Raw genomic sequence first — 18,178 nt, forward strand, 5'->3', positions numbered from 1 at the left:
AATTTGATGCCCAAAGGCAAACCACAGCAAGTTTACACCGGATCCTAAAACATCTCCGAGGAAGTCCCAGACAAGTTGAAACTACACACTGCTGTTTCTAACAAAGAGAGAGCTTTCCTTCTTTTAGCATAAAAGTCCCTTCATAATGTAACTTGTTCAAAAAGAAAATAAACTGCAGGGGGTTTTCGGTCTAATCTTCAAAGACAGGATCCTAAGGCAGAGGAGAATGGAAAAGGAAGCATGAAGTTCCCATTCAGCCCAACTTCAGTGTGGGCCAACACCTGCACACACCAGTACCTCGACCCACAAACCAGGGATCTGTTCCCCTAGTTAGAAGAATGTGGGTGACTCTGGGCCTCCAATAAGTGGTGGCTTTGCAATAAACCCAGGGAACATGAGCTCCTCTTTTCTGTGAGGTTCTGTCACATTAACTTCACAAAGACCAAAGACTTCAGGCCCTGGTTTTTTGACTTCACTGAATCTCTTTGGACTTTATGAACTCCATGCTGCCTTTCAAAAAAATAGATAGGTCCTCTGAGATCCTGAAAGAACGACTGGGGGTAGAATAATCACTTTGTCCACATTTCAAAGCAATGTGTTCCATTCAAGGGGTATGAGAACATGGAGTATTCATAAACTAAGAGAATAAAATTCTGAAAAAGAACTTCATGAATTAAAAAAGAACGTGCTACTAATTTTGCTAATTTCAAGAGTTTGTCTTTGTTCATTTCTGAGGCTATTAAACTGAGCATGCTGTCCCACATTCCCTGGTGATCCAACAAAGCACTCAAGTGAAGACTGGGATTAGATGGAAAACCCTAACCTTAACATCATCCTGGGTTTAAACCAATTTTCAAAAGGAATTGGTCGGGAACAATATTGCCTGGCTGAGTTTTTACTGTTGTTGTTGTTTAGTTTTAGAGCAAATCTTGGTCTACCTTAGAGAAAAAAACTGGAAAAATGGGTGTCTAGCAGTAGGCTAATGATCAGTAAAAAAAGAAAAATACTAACTATCCTTTTGATGGCTAACATATTTACCTATATGAGATTATTCAGTCAACACTCCATCATAATTAATTTGTAACTGATCAATTACGCAGTTAAAAAATTTAACATGCTAAAGATGTATGAATGGCTTTTCAAACTGAAAGAGATCCATAGGATTTCACTGATGAAGATGAGCCCCAAATTCCAAGACTTACACTTGCCCAAAATAATAGGACAGAGGCAAGGCTCGGTCTCTGTCCATGACTACCGCTCTACCTCCCAACTTCAGCTCTGGCGTCACAAACTGGAAACCATGTTGTCCTCTCAACATTCAATCTCTGAAAACAAAACAACGTTTTTTCCAAAAGAGGGGGAAGTCTGCCATGGCTACTATCAGATACTGATATGCACTCTGCGCAAATGATTACTGATCACAACTGTGACTCAACTGCAAGACCATGGTGGCAGTTATAATAATAAACCATCTTTGGTACTGCTGAACTCAAAGCTCTTTAAAAATGCAAAGGTCAAGATGAAGCATGAACCTGTGACTGTCACATTCTAACACTAACACTGTTTTACCTGAAATCAGCAGGAGAAATCAGAGATTGAACAAATTTGAAAATCTCAAGGACACAGACATAGTTAGTAGAATTTTAAAAATTACCATTGCTTAAATTCAAATAGTAAGAAAAATATGAACTACTGGTAGCCTGAACATGGAATGGTTTCAGAAAGATCTTTACAATGTTTACAATCCACCATTTAATTGGGGGGGAAAAATGTTTTCTTTTTTTAAGAAACACACAGTTAAGTCTGCACGTGATTTTAAGAAAAGCTCGTAGAGAAACTGTTCTGATGGCTATTCAACCTGCTATTTAGGGGATTCAGAAAGAGGCAGCATGAATGGCATCAATATCTAGCTTGGCAGCCTATAAAAAGGGGTGTACAGGATGTTAGAATAGATATTGTTGTTTGATGACATTTGAATGCCCTTTAAGACCTGTACACAGAAAGCAAAGCCACCTAACTGTCACAGCAGTGACTCTCAGGTTTCTCTATCACACAAGGGAACTGGACAGTTTCCAATCCCCATTGTAGACAGATTTGGCACAGAGAAGGAAAAAATCCTGGATTTGGTTGAGAAATCTTTGGAATCATATCTAAGCACAATCGGTATTCAACAAATATTTATCACTACTATGTGCCAGACACTGTTCAAGATGCCAAGGGTTTAGCAATGAAAAAAGGAGCCCACGCTCCTGCCCTCCTGGCGCTTACATTCTGGCAAAAGTAATATCATTCATTACTTTAGGCAAGCCATTTACTTTTCTGAGCGTCATTGCTTCTAACAATACGTCTTTATTTATTGCTTATGCTGTGCCAGGTAACGGGGATATAATGGCCAAGCAAAGAGACATGTTCTTTCCTTAATGGGCTTTCAGTCTGGTGGAAAAAAAGACAAATAATCACAAATATGTAACTGCACAATTCTATATGTGCTAGAGGAAGAGTATCCACATCCTAAGGGTAAACAGAGGTTTAAAAGGTCAAGCGAGGCAAGACCCTTCAGGGAGAAGAGGTTTTACAGGTCCTGATTCTGCAGCAAGCCCACAGGAAGAGAAGAGATTCAGAGGGAAGATAAGAAGAGATTCAAAGGGGATGATCAGATCGGAGTTGATGTTGTTTTCTGGCCCTGGGGATTGAAGCCAGAATCTCACACTAGCTAGGCAAGCACTCTGACACTGAGCAACATCCCTATTTATTTATTTGACATAAGGCCTCACTAAATTGCCAAGGCTGCCTCAAACTTTTGATACTCCCGCCTCTGCCTCTTGAGTAGCTGGGATTACAGGTGTGCACCACCACTTTTTATTTTTCTGGTACTGGGGATTGAACCTGAGCCACATCCCCAGCCCTTATTATTTTTTGAGACAGAGTCCCACTAAATTGCCCAGGCTGGCCTCAAACTTGTGATCCTCCTGCTGTGGCCTCCTGAGTTACTGGGATGAAAGGCATATATCACCTTGCTCAGATGCTGTATGGAAATTCTTACAGCAGGTCAGACAAGAAAGAATGGTGGTTGAAATCAGAATGGAAACTGAGTTTGTTCCTTTGGAAGGGGTAATAAACTAAACTTAACGAGGTCACAAGGTTGCTATAAGAATCAAATGAGACAGTGCATACACAGCAGAAAAACTATCATTACTTATCATTAACAGGCTGTCTTAACCAAAGACATTTATTATCCTGAGGCCTAGGAGTAATGAAAGTCCCAGCGTGCTGTGGCTGTCAGCAGGAGGAAGTGAAAAGAGGAAGATTACTCCTAAACTGCTGTACTAGTGGGCAGGAATTTCATGTGAAGACTTGTGGGGAGGGAGGCAGAGGGAGGCAGGAGCCACAGAGGGTAGGAGGGAAGCAGAGCCGCTGGGCTCACTCTCTCCTGCTTGCACTGGCCACCTTCAAAGAAAAGGTAGACTGCCCCTCCAGGGCACAGTCCAGCCTCACCACCCGCTGTCCTAGAATTCTTCCAGCAACCCAAGTGGATTCTAAAAGGCCCAGGCACAACAGACCTCATTCGCAAGTAAAATATATCAACACAGGGGAAGGAAGGCATAGATACATTTCACAAGTTGGTGAAAGACCACATTTTATTCAAATTCACAAGTGGATTTTTCACCACCTTGCAATACTCTAAAAAAAAAAAACACCTTTTCACATTTATAATTTTTGCATCCAAAGATTTCTGTTACTTAACATTTCTGAGGGTGTGTCCTTTTAAGCTAGAATTAATACAGAACTATATTTGGGAGTTCAAAACCTGGCATACCAGTCTCTACCTCTCACTCTCCTGTAACATGATAACAACACTTTGAGTATAATATATGAGATAGAATGTGGACATGGTACTTAAAAATATTACTTATATTCTGTCCCACAGTCTTTTTTGCACACCGCCCCCTACCCCTGCTTGGAGTTGAGGATTGAACACAGGTCCTCAAGCTTGCCAGGAAAGCTTTCTACCACTGAGCTACCCCAGCCCCCAGTCCCACTATCCATTTTAAACCAATAACAGTCACTGTTGTTTTAATGTTAAAAAACAGCCCCAAAACTTCCAAAAATAATAATAAGTCAATTACCAGTAGTGAGATCATACAAATTGTAGTTTACAGAAAGCTTCATATTCATTTTGAGATGAGACTTTATTATCTAGAATTTCAAAAATTCTCCCCATCACCAAAAAAATAATGATTCCAAATTCAATATAAGATCTAAGTCCTAATGATAGTCATGATATTGCAAAACTGCTTCCAAATGATGGGGAAGGCACGGTCTCAATATTTCTGGTATAAGTTATAGAGACCTGGCTACGTATCCTTCCTCCATTCTACTTTATGGTTCCCATATTAGCAGTAGAGGTTTAGCCAGGGGGCGGTGGAACTCAGCCTAGCACTTCCACCAAACCAACCAAACTACTTAGAATGAGGAACAAGCTGTCATCAAGAGGATTTATATCATGAAGCTGCAATTATTCCAGCAAAACTCAGCACACTTAACATTCCCAAGACTACAGTCATGATCCCCCAGGCCCTAGCAAGCACTGGACATTGACAAAAAGCTTCAGGTAGATCTCAGTGGTAGAGCACATCCCTAGCATATGCAAGAACCTGGGTTACATTCCAGCACCACAAAAATAAATAATAAAATATCATGCATACATTACAATAAAAGTATTATGGATGAATGATAAATTGTTACAACATGTCTTGATAGCAAAAGATAAATCAACAGATAATGGTTGAACCTTAAAGCACCCTCAAAGCAATAGTGGGCAGGAGTTCTGCCATCAATGTATTTTATGAATTCAGACATTCTAGGACTTACTAGCTTCATCTCTATTATTAAAAGATTAAACAATTTTTACATCTTACATATAATTGTCATTATATGGACTCATGACCAATCCTGAATCCTCTCTAGAAAACAGGACTTAAAAAATATCTGTGGAGAGGTTGGGGCTGTGGCTCAGTGGTAGAGAACTTGCCTGATACATGTGAGGCTGTGGATTCAATCCCCAGCACCATCACACACACACACACACACACACACACACACACACACACATACCCAATAAATAAATAAATAAACTTTGAAATGCATGATCATATAATGTCTAGCAGCAATAACTTTAAGTTAGAAACTATTATTCAAGAATCACATTCAACTTGATAACATACAAGTAAATAATATACCAATACTGCATTAGTGTGTTTAATCTATAACTTATTTGAACCAAAAGAATATTTAAATGTGGCATATTCCCAACAATGAAAATTATAAATCAAACACAAAACTTGAATTTTGTCCAGATCTGCTCATTTTATCCAAACCTACCATTTCTATGCTCTTCTTCAAAGTCCAGGAACCCTACTCATTCCCGTCTTCTCATTCCAAAGCCACTTCTAATTAATCCCATCTCACCCTGAACACTGCCTCCTCAACATTTTGTGTATAATTTGTGCCGTGTTAACTTCTACTCAGAGTCAACTCAGTATGTTACAGATAAATAAAATCCACTCCAACCCTTTAACTCGATAGATTAGCAAACCAAGGATCAGAAAGACTCCATGAGGACTGGCCCACTGATGCACAGCTAGTTAGTGGAAAAGCCAAGGCTTTGGCTAAAGGAAGATATCAGGGCCACAAGGAAATTCTTCCCCTCTGTAATTATTCTGTGCTTATTCAAGTATTTGTTCCTCATTCCCCTTCTTATTAGAGGCTCACACCCTGCTTTCTTCTCTGACCCCACAGAATATCTGTGACTACTGAGCACCTAGGATATCATTCCATTCTCTCAAGCACCCTGTTTGCTCTTGCCTCCATTTAATTTTTTTAATTTTTATTTTTGGTGCCAGGGATTAAACCCAGGGGCACTTAACCACTGAGCCACATTCCCAGCCCTTTCTTTTTCATTTTATTTTTATTTAGAGACAGGGTCTCACTAAGTTGCTTAGAGCCTCACTAAGTTGTTGCAGCTGGCCTCAAACTTGCAATCCTCCTGCCTCAGCCTCCCTAGTTGCTGGGGTTATAAGCATGTGTCACCCACACCCAGGTATTCCATTTGAGAATGAAAAAAGTAAGGCTTCAAGAGGCTAAGAAAGCCTGAGATCACCAACCATTAAGTCCTCGCACCAAGATTTGAGTCCAGGTCTAATTACATAGCCCATCCTCTTACCCACTACAAATTGGGATTCCTCCAGAAACCGCTGGCTTCCAAAAAAGAAAAAAGGCAGGGTCAGTGCCTAATCAAGAAACCACTGTGGATACCAACCAGGCTCCAAATAGGCAGTCACTCTGGTAATAGGCAGTCTGATGAGATCTGACACAGAGACAAATTATTTTGCTTTAAAATCAGGCTTGCAAAAGCTTGACCAGCAATTATATTTACTTCATTCATTCAGTCGTTCGACAAGCATTTATGAGCAAATGATAAGCCAACAGATAAGGGATGGAACTTCAAGCATCTACCTCATGTTGGGCCTTGTTTAAGGAGCTGGACACAAAGCAATGAACTAAACACATCTGTTTTCAAAGAGTTTTACCTTCTGATGGGGGCAGACAGACAACAAATATATGTGACAAACTGTGGTAAGACCTAGAAAGAAAAATAAAGCAGGGTAAAGAGAGACAGTAATGAGAGGAGGGATGCTATTTTAGCAGGAGGCCAGGGGTGGCCTCCCAGATGCGGTGGCATGTAAGCACAGAGGTGAGAGCAAAGCTGTGATAACGTCTGAGGAAATGCATCCCAGGAAGTGGAAATAGCAATGGCAAAGGTCCTTGGTGCGTCCTATAGTGCTGTTGAAGCGTGCAGCCCCTACAGCCCACCAGGGTTCAAATCTCTGCTCTACTTCTTCCAAACAATGTAATTATGGGCAACTTACTTAAACCTCCAAGCCTGATCTGTAAAGCAGGCATAATGTGTCTGTCTCCCTCACAGAGTTGTTAGGAAGATTAAGTAAATTAATACCATTTAAAGCACTTACTACCCAGTATGTTGTTAGGATTCAGGAAATGATAGCTATGATTATTGCGAACTAGTCATCGATAACTCAGCTCCATTCAGAACAATTCATTTTCAATTGGTGGTTTTGAATCCCAGGATTAAATTACACTGCTTGGCTCTGTCCCTGGCCAACAACTTCCTCCTAAGCCTTAGACTTCCTTGGCTGGGCTTCCTGTCCTGAGGAGAAGAGTCCTGTATGGAACCATACTGATGTTATCTCACTAAGAAGGAGAGGCACATTACTCTAGCCTTACTATCACACTAATATAAATTATGCTCTTCACTCCACACCCCCTCCCCTCCAGAATCCAACACCTCTTCAGGACAGAATTTCTCGCCCCTTAGGTGTAAGTTATTGGTTTCAGAGGACTGGTCCCACCCATCTTCACTCCTCGCTGGCATCACTTGACAGAAGCAAGCAGCAACTTCAACTACAATCCTAAGTCTTCAGAAGGGTTCAAACTGCACTTCAAAATTAAGGTGTTAATTTTTTTTTTTTTACATCCTTTCTCCAATGTTCTTTTTGCCTAAAACAAACATTTGTTTTCAAAGAAAACAGAACAGAAAAAGCAAAACTCAAAAAAAAGCATCTGGCCTGGCAGTCTCAAGACTGTTCCTTGGAGCACAGAACCACCTCTAGAAGATACCAGAAGCCACCAAGGGCATGGGATCAGAGCTAAAGGAAGATATCAGGGCCCCACAGGGGAAATTCTTCCCCTCTGCCCAGTACCCTCTCCTCCAGCTCTGTTCCTTACTGCTCTGTTAATTTTTCATCTTTGTATCTGGATGGGTTAGAGGGCAAACCACAGGCAGCGAGAAACCACAGCAAGCCCATGCCTGTTAGAGGTAAAATGGGAATCTTCCCAAACCACTTGTAAGGCTGGAGAGAGGCCAGGGTCGCTCCTTCAAGTCAGACAATTAAAAAGAGATCCATGTTCTACTCCAACAAGTCTTCAATGAGGCTTTAAAAAATCAGATCCTCCTTCTTCCTGACAGGCCTGATGTGTTCCCTTTTGAATGCCCCGAGCATATGTTTAACTGGAGTATAATGAATCTATAAAATCTTACTTTTTCTCCCTAATTTATTCATTCCACAAATATTTAAGGAAGTGCCTTCTCTACACCAGGACTGTTCTTGACATGGGAACTGGACAAGGAACAAACATAAAAATCCTTGCCTTCATGTAACTTCCATTCTAGACAGGGAGACAGATTACACACAAGATACAGAACTGCGTGTTAGGTAGAAATAAGTGCTAAGAAAACATATAAAGCACAGACACGCGTGTGAGTCTTGCGTTTGTTTCCTTGTTGTGAGCCAGGACCTAAAAGAAGTGAACTCTATAGATATTTAGGAAGAAAACATTCAAAGTGAGAAAAAACAGTACACGTGAAGGCCCTGACACAAAGTGTGCAAGGAAACTCGGGAAACAGAAAGTAGTGCAGCTAGTACAGAGTGAGCAAGCAGCAGCAAGAGACCTGGGAATGGTCAGCTACCACACAGGACTTCACAGATCACTGTAGGGATTCTGGCTTTTAGTGTGAAAAAGACAGGAGCAGTTGAGAGTTATAAGCTAGGCATGATGGGATCTGGCTTAGGTTTTTACCAGAGTCACTCTGGCTATTGGGTGGAAACTAGATTACAAAGGGGTTAGGGAGAAAACTGCTCACTCACTGTGTGATCTTGGAAAGACCACCTATCCTCTATGGTTGTTCTCATCTTTAAAGGGCCTTAAAGAAGAGTATTCTAAGCCCTGCTCTAATCTCAAATTCTGATTCTGATTTGATTGCCTTCGTCTTGTCTATGATTATATTTATATCAACTATAATCCTGACTTTTCCTCAAAGCTTTAACTGCAGTGACACTGAGTCGAAGAATTTAATTTGACAACACATATCATACATCAGGCCCATACTAGACACTCAGGATACAAAGATGGTAACACTCTGTTACGGTTTGGATCTTGAATGTCTCCCCAAAGGCCTATATACTAAAGGAACAGTCCCGATGGTGGCAATATTGGGAGAGAGTAGAATCCTTAAGAGGTAGGGTCTAGTGGGAGGTCTTCAGGTCTTTGGAAGGGGATTATGGGATCCTATTCTCTTCCTCTTTTTTGCTTCCCAGACATGAGGTAAGTGGTTTTTCTCTGCCACACAGTCCCACCATGATGTGCTACTTCAATACAGGCCCAACACAACAGGGTCAATAGATCATGGAGTCAAATCTCTAAAATTGTGATCTAAAATAAACCTTTTCTCCTTATCTTTTGTTATACTGATATATAACAGCATAACTGAAAATCATTAAGGAAGTCCCCAATCTGAGACTGTGGACCACAGAGTAGTATTTGGGTTTGGGGATTAGTTTTAATGGAAAGACCTACAGAATAACCAGGTGTCACTGCAGAATAACAGGCTGCTGAAAATATAGGTATGAAATGAAGAAACTGGAAGTTCCTGACATAGACATGGCCAATGAAGCACGGAAATGAGCAACTAAAGGTAGATTGAGAAATGAAAAGAAAAGAAAGGGGAAATGCCACTAATGATTTGTCTCCACCAAAACTCATGTTGAATTCTAATATCCATATTGAGGTACTAAGAGGATAGGAACTTGATCCAACCATGGTATTTGGATGCGGGGGGTGGAAGGTAATTAAGGTTAAACAGGACCATAAGGATGGGGCCCTAATCCAATGGGACTGTGGCTTTATAAGGGGAGGAAGAGAGACCAGAGCTAGAATGCTCTGTCTACCCCTGCACCTACCTAGAAATTCTGCAACAGGTCCCCCACCAGCAAGAAGTACCTCACCAAATGTGTCTACTCAATCTTGAACTTCCAGCCTTTAGAACTGTAAACTGAATAAACCTTATTCTGGATAAGTAAGCCAGTCTTGGCTTTTTTGTTACAGCAACAGAAAATGGACTAATACAAATGCCAACATGTGGGGATCCATCATGGAAAAGGAAGACTGCAGAGAGATCAGGAACATCCAAGGGAAAACCAGAAGTAACGTTGAGGAAACCAAGAGAATCAAATGTGGGGAAAAGAGGAGAGTAAAGCAAAAAAAAATGCATGAGGGAAAGAACAATGAAGATGCTGACTGAAAGCAGGCTCGGAATTTTGCACTTTGCACCTTTTCTGGCTCGTCATGGTGTGGTGGGCGTGGGAGCCTGCCTGCCGCAGGCTGAGAAGTAAATGGAAGGTGAGAAGAAAAGAACCAAGAGCTAACACACCACCAGCTCTGGCAAGACTAGTTGTTATCAGAGATTCTGTACCATCAGGAAAGTCTTATTCAACACTCTGTGGAGGTGTAAGGTGTGAGAAACAGGAACCAAGAGCTGCTTCTGGGGGATGATCTTCTGGTGATGGAAAGGATGTTTCCTAGTTACCCACCCAGGTCTCACAGGACCACTAATCCTGAAACTAGCAGCAGGCATTCAGAAAGGCTAGTTGCTTCTAATAAGTATCGAGGACAACATATCCACCCACATATTGTCCAACTATTAGATCTCTTCTCACACTCACATCCTTGCCTTTTCTCCATTAGCAGAATACTGCTGAGCAGTAAGGACTGCATTTCAGTTGAAAGGAAGGTAAGTGTAACAAAAGTCCATAGCACCAACGACCACGTGTGATACTGTGGATCTGTGGATCCGTAAATTGCATCAATCAGACAGGAAAGGGCTTCACCAAAAATCCAAGCTGGGACCCAGAACACTGGGCCCAGAGCAGTTAGTGTCAGCAGAAGTTGCCTAACTGCCCTTCGATGTGCTCTCTGAGAAAAAAAAAAGAGCCAAAAGAGGAACAAGCCTTTAATCCTAAAATTATTCTGAATTTCCAATAGAGAGCACTTGAGAAACATCTGAATTCAACAGAAAAACTAGCAGATTCTTTAAAATGTGCATCTACAATTCTTTCTCCTATACCCTCTGCAAAAAAAAGCAACCTAACTCCCAAATGATCATTTTTCTTGGCTTAACTTCACTATTTTTTGTGATACATAATTGGAAACAGACTGATTTTTCCTGGCTTTTAGAGAATAAGATCCTTCGGGGTTATAAGAATTGCCAGTTATAGAACCTCAACTTTAGCAAAAATGTCTTTTGCAAAGCTCTTACCTATATACCTACTTGAAATCTATATTAATTCCAAAGAAAACATTTAAATCCCTTATTATTATGCAAAAGTGAACTTTCTCCTAATAAATCAGAGACCTCCCTCCCTCTCCTCACCTCTCTACCCATTTAAGCTAAGTGAAATCCTGCTTTGAGTTCAGCTATTTCCCATTCAGACATTACCAAAAGCCCCACCCAACATGGTATCTACATGGGACACTTTCTAGAGGTATTTTCAATAATCTAGTAGAACTGGTTCTAAAGAAACCCTCTTCACTTAGCCCATAATAAATTTAATGTCTTGAGCATCTTAGAGAGTGAACATATCAAGCCATGAAATAAAGATGCCAACGGACTGAAAAAGGCATAAATATAGGAAAATGTGAAATGTAAGAAGTTGGTCATCCTTACCTTGGCTCTTGTCAAAAACATGTCCTGCAACTGTGGTAAATAATGTCATGGGTTAAAAACAAAAAGACAGGTGTATCTTCACAAAACAAATCGTTCTTCATGATTCATATAGTATATTTTGAATACATGACAAGTTAACAATTTCTTGAAGGTCACAAACTCATAAAACTAATAGGAATACTTGTTCAAAAAGCCTTTGGCAAAAAGAGAGACCAGCAATAATAAACATGTTCATTTAGAAGATCAGAAACTTCTCCCACACACATAGGGAAGACCTTACACTGCAATGATGAAAAATGTTTGTAATGAGTCAATGGTGCTTTCCCTCCAAGTTGCATTTAATTTGCCAGCCAACTGCACAAAGTCTAATATAACAAAATGAAAGATTTATACTTCGTAGACACTCAAGGAGTTTTGTGTTTGAGCAGGTTTTCTTTTACAGAAAAAAAAAAGCATAAAAATGAGATAACATAACAACATTGAGGATCATACCAAAGAACTTAGGATACTACCACATGAACATGGAGCTTTGTAATTAGAATCTAATAACCTCAAATAACCTTCCAGGATAAGGGATAAAAAAAGCCACTTTCTGCTCTAAAAATTATCATACACTTAGATAATTATGAAATGAAATTTGCAAATAGCCACCAGTGCATTTTTGCTTCCAAGGACCAATATCATATTGTCAAAATACATAAATCACTAAAAATGCTAATAGAATGATACTCTCCAAAGGGACTCTTTTCACACACCAAATGGAATTAAGTATTCATCAAGTTTCCATTAATAAAATAGTGAAAAAGAAATCCAAAGTTCTGTTGGGCCCTCCACTCTGCCTATTGGTAGTGTTGGCCTTCCTGTCTGAAATTGCAGACCGTCTCCCAAGTTAATCTGATCAACAGGGAAGCTCAAGGACTAGTGTCTGTGAAGATTGTTTTCTAAAGATCATTTTTTTCAGGAACTAATCAACTTAAATGTGTTTTTACAAATGGTCCATCTGCAATTTTACACCAAAACCTGACCTTCAGCATATACAAGATAAGCAAATTAGGTACTTGGAAAGACAGAAAAACAAGTGCTGCATCCTCCTGACACAGCTCCTAACTCAAAAGGCCCTTCTCACTCAGAGTCCAGTGTTCAAGAGGTAGGGAGAGCACATGCTTCTGCATTATCTTATTTTTTTTTTATTTGGGGTACTGGGGTATCCTTTTTCTTAAAGCAAAGATAGGGCTAACATTTCAGACTTAATTCTAAATTATTATCCTGGCAACACTTTAACATTAAATTTGAAAATGAACTTTGTTCCACTCAACATATCACTCAGAGTGCTCTTTCCAGATTAGGAGATTTCAACATAAAGGAATCACCACAAACAATACTAGATATTAACTTATCCCTACCTATATGGTTATTATCATCTGAAAGACATGTCAGGATGGACAGATATGTCTGGAGCTCCTGTTCCAGGCCTTCCATTTAAAATATGGTCTCTATCATATTTAGGTAACTGTCAACCTATTAAGTCTCCATCTCTAGCCTAGAAAGCTAAAGAATAAAAAATGTTGAATAAGGTCCAAAAAAGAGTTGCCTCAGGCAGAATTTATATCAATGTTGTTTTAAACACAAAATATTGCACTCATCTTGGCTGAGAGAGCAAGAGATCAATCACTAGTCCCTAAGATGGAGAGGGAGAATGGTTGGAAATCTGTGCTAAATCTTAAGAAAGGACTTTGCAAGAAGAGAAAATAAAGCTCAATGTCAGTTAACAAGCAAATGTGCTATTTCAAAAAAATAGAAAACAAGAAATCTAGAAATGAACAGAGCCCAGGAAATGGATCCAGATCCTTTTTGTAAAGCCTTTCCAAGTGGTGTTAATTTATTTCATCTTGACTAGAAACTGAACAAATTAGCAACAGCTTGTGTTTTATGAAATGCTACAAAGTAACAGTGCTATCATTCCAAGTGTTACTCTGAAGATGTGGAACCCCAGAAATTACTGCCATTCATCTTAGTACATTTAATTTTCTTCCAATGTCATAAACGCCCTTACTAAATCCATTAAAGGCTCACTATTATTTGTTAAAGGCTAGCTTTTCATATGACCCTAGATTCACTCATACATTCCAAATTGCCCACATTCCTAATGGCAATACGAGATTGCTTTTTAAGTTAAAGAGCCTTAAAAACACTTATCCAACTCATTACAAAATTTTCTAACATTTTTTTAAATTTAAAAAAATTAAAAACATTTGAAAATATAAGGAAAATCTACCATTAAACTGACCAAAATGACAATATTACTACTGTTAAAATAATTATTAGAGCAAAAAAGAAGACTGTCCTCTTTTAACTAATAAACTTGATAATTATAAATTTTCATCCATTAGAAATGAAAAGACAGAAACATACATATCATAATGAATTATCAATAACTGGTAATTCAAAGTGACTACAGAGCAGAATCGTCCAGGAAAAATATTACAGCTATGTTACAACTTACCCAGCCATTCTGTAAATTCTAATTATTCTGTCTTCTATGCTTAAAATATAAAGTCAGAACCTTTCACAGATTTATGATCCCAGGAAGTTGGTCATCCCTTACATACTAAAAGAAGTCAGTAATGACCTGCAAAGGACATTTTTTAGTTCCCTGGGCTCTCAGGCAAGCAGTCACCTGACTTTTACAAGCTACAACCAAGTTTCATACAAAAAGGAAAGATTAATTCCTTGGAGTCTTAAAAAGAATGGGACAATAGCTTCCTTCCAGCAAACCAATTTTGTCAATCTTTAAAGGTTTTGGGTGACAAAGCCCTAGGCATCCTTAAGGCATCTTAGCCCCCTGCTAAGATGAATAAGTATAGTTAATTTGCTGAACTCTAAAACCAGAAACCATAAGCCGATTAGTGAGTAGGAGGTTGATAAACATTTGTGGAGAAAGTAAACTAGATGGGCGCATGGAAGACTAATGAGATCCCAAATAAATGCTACCCTGTAGTAAGTACAATGGTAGAAATTTTGAAAGAAGGGGCTAAATTTGAAAGTCACTTAAAAATAGGATCCACATGACCCTAACTTTATGAAGTAAAGTTAAATCAAAACTGTGTGAAACACAAGAAATAAGAAAGGAAAATGGCCTATAAAACGGCAAAGAGAGAAAACTTAAATTGTCAGTTTGACTAACTTGGGGTGGGAGAGGATACTGGGGATAGAACCCAGGGATGCTTTACCCCTGCACTACATCCCCAGTCCCCTACACCCACCTGGCTTTTTTTTAAAACAGTGTCTCACTAAGTTGCCAGGGTAGCATCAAGCTTGCAACCCCCTGCCTCAGCTTCCTGAGTTGCTGGGATTACAGACATGTGCCATCAAACCTACCTTCCAAGCATGTTAACTCTTAAATATTGTTTACACGTGTATTTATAGGTATAGCCACCCATAGATACATCATAGATACCTATGCTGACATTGAATATGATAAATTGAACATCCCTAATCAAAAATAAAATATGCTCCAAAATTCAAAATTTTTTCAGAACTATTATGACATCACATTTGGAAAATTATTCGTCTGACCTTATGTGATGAGTCAAAGTCAAAAAAAATACTAAAAATGCTATATAAAATTACCTTTTGGCTATAAAGTCTATATGAAACAAATTTTGTGTTTAGATTTGGATCATTTTCTCAGGTCATCTCATCATACATGTGCAAATATTTCAAAATCTGAAGAAATCCAAAACACTTCCAGTCCCAAGCATTTCAGGTAAAGCGTATTCAACCTATACTAAAATATATGCCTCTGAAGAATGCACAGTAATAGAATTGTTGTAACTTAGGGTGAACAATCTTCTATTGTCTTGCTCTTGAAAGATGTTAATGAAACATAATAATAACACAACTGTGAGTGCACTAGTCTGAGAACAATTCATTACAACCAGTTTTATATAAGAAGTTAAATAGCCATGCAAAGATGATGGTGCACGCCTGTAATCCCAGCAGCTTGGGAGACTGAAGAAGGAGGTTGGTGAGTTCAAAGACAGCCTCAGCAATTTAGTGAGACCCTAAGCAACTCAGAGAGACCCTGTCTCTAAATAAAATATAAAAAATGTCTTGGAATATGGCTCAGTGGTTAAGCCCCTCTAGGTTCAATCACCAGTACAAAAGAGAGGGTGGGTATATAGAGAGAGAACGTTAAATAAGGAGAGTTACAAGAGGACTCGGGATGGATTTCCCTGGATTACCAGTTTTTTCAATAACATAAAATACTATTCAAACTACACAAAATTATTTTACATGCATACCTCCTAAAGAAAACAAAATGAAAAAAAAATAAGAAGAACATGGATGTGTGTATTTAATATCTATCCAGCCACCCTCGGGTTTTTGACACATCCAATATACAGGCCCTGTCCTCAAAAATCATTGTTATTTTAATGGGTTGAAATTAAATACAGTTCTTTATTGCAAATGCAAAAAGCAACTTGGTTATTTTGATAGAAGGCATAACATTTTTCTCTTCTAAAATGTATGTTTAACACCTTCCAAACTGGTTTGTATGATTTATAGACATTAATAGTATTTTGTGCTCCCCCTATTGGTTAATATTAAAAATAACAATGAATTCCCCAGGGATTGCCTTTGAAGTTCTTGTGTTCAAAAGTTAAGTTGGTGATTTTATATTTAAAAACATGAGCCGAATCAACAGTTGTTAAGCAAAGCTGTCAGATTCCATCACAACAGGAAAAATTAACGCTGACAAATGACAAAGACAAACTAAAGGGCAAAAAATATGCTGAAGCTTTGAAACACCAAACAATGTAGAAGTAAAGCCAAAAGCAGAGAACACCAAGAAACAGAGCAACATCCTTTAACTGACACAATGGCATGAAATCAATTCCATTTTAATAGCCCTTAAGGGGGTAAGAATTATTTCCCTACCTCCTGTGCCAGCCTCAAGCTGTTTCCTAAGGAAGCCAAGTAACGGTGATCAACAATGTCTGGAAAATTAATAAAAGAAATTAAGAATAAAGATCCATATTAACACAAGTCAGTTCTATTTATAATTATTTGGAACCAGTTTCAGAGGAACTGAAATTTTATATATACATACATATATTTTTTTCACCTAAATTAATCACAGATATGTTATCTAAGTTTCAAAAGATGTGTTGAACTCAGAAGGGAAGCTGGGTGATGAGTGAAGGTCATCTATTCACCACACACAAATCTGACTGCTCTCTGCCCAGCTGATTAAGCTAGTTGAGGAGTTAGAACTAATGAAAAGTTGGGCATGATCTTGGGCAAGTAACTTACCCTCTACAGTCTTATCTGTAAAGTGGGACTATTAATAGTGTTTTCACCATAGAGTTGATGTGATGCTTAAGTGCCACCAGGTCAGTACAAACACAAAATTTCTGGTACATAGGAAGGACTCAATAAACATCAGTTATTACTACCGAAAAGATACAGGTGAATTCACACTGAAGTAACTGCAGTATGAAATACCCTTTCAGGAAGATGACAAGATCTTGACCTGTTTTGTGACGACTTCTATCCTCCCAAACCTATCACTTCATCTAGTGAAGATGGAACTCAGAAAACGCCTGGTTCCGCGTCTCAATCTGTCACTCCTATAGTCCCCCTACCCTCACCGCTGTGTCACGCCAATTCTGGGACAAACACTGCTAACACCTGGCAACACTTCCCTGGCGCCAGGCACTACTCTAGCACCTTGCACAAAAAAACTCGTTCAATCCTCACAGCAACATTTGGGGGACCAGTACTGTTATTCCCATTTCACAGCTAAGGAAAAGGGACGATTTTACTGCCTTAGCTTTCTGTATGGACCCCAAATCCATAGGGTTCTATCTGCCAAGGTAGGGCATGCTTGACATGCCGGTTCCCCTACACTATGTGATTCTGGAAAGTGCCCTAATAAGAACAAGTCGGATTCTTCTAGCAATAGCCCAAGATTTCTAAGTTTGTCCGAACCAAGTTAACACACTTAAGTGAGCCTTCAAAATAAATCGCGAAGAGCGGCCAAGTTAATGCGGGTGAGTACTCCGCTGGGGCTGCAGCAGCAGCGCTCGGCACAACCCGAGGAGCACCCCCGGGGTGCGGCCGGCTAGGAGCGCCGGGTCGCGTGGGTGCGTGAGTCCTGGAGACGCGGCCTCTGCCACAGCAATTGAGTGCAAGCCCACAACAAACCTTTCCCACTGACGCTGTCACGCGCAGGGAGGGAAGTGGCCTGCGCACCCCACAGAGGTCAGAAGGAACCACAAAAAGGAAGAGTGAAAGCGGGCTTGGAGAATCCCTCCCCAGCACTGCGCATCGCCCCGAACGCTGGCCACCGGTGACGGCTGCTTCCCACGCACCTCAGGTCCTGGCTTCTCCGAGTATAAACACCGTCAGACCAAGGCCGCCCTCCCAAGTCCAGGGGTTCTGCCGTCCGAGGCGACCCCAGCAGCTAAGCAAGCACCAACAGCCCGCGCTCCAGGGACTCGCAACGCGCAGCCTGCAGAGCCCGCGGCCCGGCGGGTGACCAGCAAGCTGCACAGCCAGGGAGTCCCGGCTGGCACTGCAGAGCTGAGCGGA

At 40.0% G+C, this 18,178-nt stretch overlaps 1 protein-coding gene across 4 annotated transcripts in view; it reads right to left on the reverse strand.

Moving 5' to 3' along the window:
• Window positions 1-18,178, reverse strand: part of Tgfbr3 (transforming growth factor beta receptor 3) — a 186,971-nt gene that overhangs the window by 168,462 nt on the left and 331 nt on the right. The window contains exons 1-2 of one of the 4 annotated variants that reach the window (XM_021728019.3): window positions 17,959-18,173; window positions 16,523-16,581 (exon numbers count right to left, since the gene is read on the reverse strand). The exons of 1 other annotated variant lie outside the window; for it this stretch is intronic. The gene's annotated coding sequence lies outside the window, so the exon portion shown is untranslated. Of the gene's footprint in view, window positions 1-16,522; window positions 16,582-17,958; window positions 18,174-18,178 lie in introns of those variants that run through there. 2 more of the 4 variants (XM_013359732.4, XM_021728020.3) reach the window with 2 other exon arrangements.

This window comes from Ictidomys tridecemlineatus, chromosome 11 (genome assembly GCF_052094955.1).
Source record: "Ictidomys tridecemlineatus isolate mIctTri1 chromosome 11, mIctTri1.hap1, whole genome shotgun sequence".
NCBI lineage: Eukaryota > Metazoa > Chordata > Mammalia > Rodentia > Sciuridae > Ictidomys > Ictidomys tridecemlineatus.